The sequence below is a fragment of the Cicer arietinum genome, chromosome 2 (assembly GCF_000331145.2).
Source record: "Cicer arietinum cultivar CDC Frontier isolate Library 1 chromosome 2, Cicar.CDCFrontier_v2.0, whole genome shotgun sequence".
In the NCBI taxonomy this organism is placed as follows: domain Eukaryota; kingdom Viridiplantae; phylum Streptophyta; class Magnoliopsida; order Fabales; family Fabaceae; genus Cicer; species Cicer arietinum.
Genome location: NC_021161.2, coordinates 27,868,032 through 27,872,715, shown reverse-complemented (window position 1 = coordinate 27,872,715; position 4,684 = coordinate 27,868,032).

Here is a 4,684-nt window from a genome sequence, read left to right as displayed (position 1 = left end):
AATCCAATGACAAAAACGCAGTTATTGGATGCATAAGATTGGTTAAAAATCATAATTAGACAAGAATAAGCCTAAGGAGGACGAAAATGACATTAATGTTAATCCAATGACACAAGGTAATCCAATGACAAAAACGCAGTTATTGGATGCATAAGATTGGTTAAAAATCATAATTAGACAAGAATAAGCCTAAGGAGGACGAAAATGACATTAATGTTAATCCAATGACACAAGGTAATCCAATGACAAAAACGCAGTTATTGGATGCATAAGATTGGTTAAAAATCATAATTAGACAAGAATAAGCCTAAGGAGGACGAAAATGACATTAATGTTAATCCAATGACACAAGGTAATCCAATGACAAAAACGCAGTTATTGGATGCATAAGATTGGTTAAAAATCATAATTAGACAAGAATAAGCCTAAGGAGGACGAAAATGACATTAATGTTAATCCAATGACACAAGGTAATCCAATGACAAAAACGCAGTTATTGGATGCATAAGATTGGTTAAAAATCATAATTAGACAAGAATAAGCCTAAGGAGGACGAAAATGACATTAATGTTAATCCAATGACACAAGGTAATCCAATGACAAAAACGCAGTTATTGGATGCATAAGATTGGTTAAAAATCATAATTAGACAAGAATAAGCCTAAGGAGGACGAAAATGACATTAATGTTAATCCAATGACACAAGGTAATCCAATGACAAAAACGCAGTTATTGGATGCATAAGATTGGTTAAAAATCATAATTAGACAAGAATAAGCCTAAGGAGGACGAAAATGACATTAATGTTAATCCAATGACACAAGGTAATCCAATGACAAAAACGCAGTTATTGGATGCATAAGATTGGTTAAAAATCATAATTAGACAAGAATAAGCCTAAGGAGGACGAAAATGACATTAATGTTAATCCAATGACACAAGGTAATCCAATGACAAAAACGCAGTTATTGGATGCATAAGATTGGTTAAAAATCATAATTAGACAAGAATAAGCCTAAGGAGGACGAAAATGACATTAATGTTAATCCAATGACACAAGGTAATCCAATGACAAAAACGCAGTTATTGGATGCATAAGATTGGTTAAAAATCATAATTAGACAAGAATAAGCCTAAGGAGGACGAAAATGACATTAATGTTAATCCAATGACACAAGGTAATCCAATGACAAAAACGCAGTTATTGGATGCATAAGATTGGTTAAAAATCATAATTAGACAAGAATAAGCCTAAGGAGGACGAAAATGACATTAATGTTAATCCAATGACACAAGGTAATCCAATGACAAAAACGCAGTTATTGGATGCATAAGATTGGTTAAAAATCATAATTAGACAAGAATAAGCCTAAGGAGGACGAAAATGACATTAATGTTAATCCAATGACACAAGGTAATCCAATGACAAAAACGCAGTTATTGGATGCATAAGATTGGTTAAAAATCATAATTAGACAAGAATAAGCCTAAGGAGGACGAAAATGACATTAATGTTAATCCAATGACACAAGGTAATCCAATGACAAAAACGCAGTTATTGGATGCATAAGATTGGTTAAAAATCATAATTAGACAAGAATAAGCCTAAGGAGGACGAAAATGACATTAATGTTAATCCAATGACACAAGGTAATCCAATGACAAAAACGCAGTTATTGGATGCATAAGATTGGTTAAAAATCATAATTAGACAAGAATAAGCCTAAGGAGGACGAAAATGACATTAATGTTAATCCAATGACACAAGGTAATCCAATGACAAAAACGCAGTTATTGGATGCATAAGATTGGTTAAAAATCATAATTAGACAAGAATAAGCCTAAGGAGGACGAAAATGACATTAATGTTAATCCAATGACACAAGGTAATCCAATGACAAAAACGCAGTTATTGGATGCATAAGATTGGTTAAAAATCATAATTAGACAAGAATAAGCCTAAGGAGGACGAAAATGACATTAATGTTAATCCAATGACACAAGGTAATCCAATGACAAAAACGCAGTTATTGGATGCATAAGATTGGTTAAAAATCATAATTAGACAAGAATAAGCCTAAGGAGGACGAAAATGACATTAATGTTAATCCAATGACACAAGGTAATCCAATGACAAAAACGCAGTTATTGGATGCATAAGATTGGTTAAAAATCATAATTAGACAAGAATAAGCCTAAGGAGGACGAAAATGACATTAATGTTAATCCAATGACACAAGGTAATCCAATGACAAAAACGCAGTTATTGGATGCATAAGATTGGTTAAAAATCATAATTAGACAAGAATAAGCCTAAGGAGGACGAAAATGACATTAATGTTAATCCAATGACACAAGGTAATCCAATGACAAAAACGCAGTTATTGGATGCATAAGATTGGTTAAAAATCATAATTAGACAAGAATAAGCCTAAGGAGGACGAAAATGACATTAATGTTAATCCAATGACACAAGGTAATCCAATGACAAAAACGCAGTTATTGGATGCATAAGATTGGTTAAAAATCATAATTAGACAAGAATAAGCCTAAGGAGGACGAAAATGACATTAATGTTAATCCAATGACACAAGGTAATCCAATGACAAAAACGCAGTTATTGGATGCATAAGATTGGTTAAAAATCATAATTAGACAAGAATAAGCCTAAGGAGGACGAAAATGACATTAATGTTAATCCAATGACACAAGGTAATCCAATGACAAAAACGCAGTTATTGGATGCATAAGATTGGTTAAAAATCATAATTAGACAAGAATAAGCCTAAGGAGGACGAAAATGACATTAATGTTAATCCAATGACACAAGGTAATCCAATGACAAAAACGCAGTTATTGGATGCATAAGATTGGTTAAAAATCATAATTAGACAAGAATAAGCCTAAGGAGGACGAAAATGACATTAATGTTAATCCAATGACACAAGGTAATCCAATGACAAAAACGCAGTTATTGGATGCATAAGATTGGTTAAAAATCATAATTAGACAAGAATAAGCCTAAGGAGGACGAAAATGACATTAATGTTAATCCAATGACACAAGGTAATCCAATGACAAAAACGCAGTTATTGGATGCATAAGATTGGTTAAAAATCATAATTAGACAAGAATAAGCCTAAGGAGGACGAAAATGACATTAATGTTAATCCAATGACACAAGGTAATCCAATGACAAAAACGCAGTTATTGGATGCATAAGATTGGTTAAAAATCATAATTAGACAAGAATAAGCCTAAGGAGGACGAAAATGACATTAATGTTAATCCAATGACACAAGGTAATCCAATGACAAAAACGCAGTTATTGGATGCATAAGATTGGTTAAAAATCATAATTAGACAAGAATAAGCCTAAGGAGGACGAAAATGACCTAAATGTTAATCCAATGTCACAATACACTTATTGGGTGCAATTGATTGGTTAAAAAACCAAAAATAGATTAGAATAAGCCTAGGGAGGACGAAAATGACATTAATGTTAATCCAATGACATAAACTTATTTATTGGATGCACAAGATTGTTTAAAAACCCTAAATGGTCTAGAGTATGCCTAGGGAGGACGCAAATGACCTAAATATTAATCCAATGGCACAAACACACTTATCGGATACATAAGATTAGTTAAAAACCAAAAATGGGCTAGAATAAGTCTAGGGATGACTAAAATGACCTTAATGGATTAGAATAATCAGACTTATTGAATGCATAAGATTGGTATAAAACCCTAAATGGATTAGAATAAGCCTATGGAGGACAAAAATGACCTAAATGTTAATCTAAGGACTCAAACACACTTATTGGATGCACAAGATCGGTTAAAAACCCTAAATGAAGTAAACAAAGCATAAGGAGGACGAAAACGACTTAAATGTTAATCCAATGTCACAAACACAGTTATTGGGTGCATAAGATGGGTTAAAAACCCAAAATGGATTAGAATAAGCATAGGAAACACGAAAAATTACCTAAATATAAATCTAATGACAAAAACGCACTTATTGGATGCACAAGATCGGTTAAAAACCCTATATGGACTACAATAAGCCTAGGGAGGAATAAAATAACCTAAATGTTAATCCAATGACACGAACACACTTATTGGATGCATAAGATCGGTTAAAATCCCTAAATGAACTAGAATAAGCCTATGGAGGACGAAAATTACCTAAATGATAATCCAATGACACAAACGCACTTATTGGATACACAAGATTGTTTAAAAACCCTAAATGGACGAGAATAAGCCTACGGACGACAAAAATGACCTAAATGTTAATCATATGTCAGAAACACACTTATTGGGTGCAATTGATTGGTTAAAAAACCAAAATGAACATGAATAAGCCTAGGGAGGATGAAAATGACTTACATGCTAATCCAACGACACAAACACACTTATTGGATGCATAAGATTGGTTAAAACCCCTAAAAGGAATAGAATAAGTCTAGGGAGGACGAAAATGTCATAAAGGTTAATCCAATGACACAAACGAACTTATTGGATGCATAGATTGGTTAAAAACCATAAATTGGCTAGAGTAAGCCTAGGGAGTACGAAAATGACCTTAATGTTAATCGAATGACACAAAAAAACTTATTGCATGCATAAGATTGGTTATAAACCGTAAATTGACTAGAATAAGTAGAAGGATGAAGAAA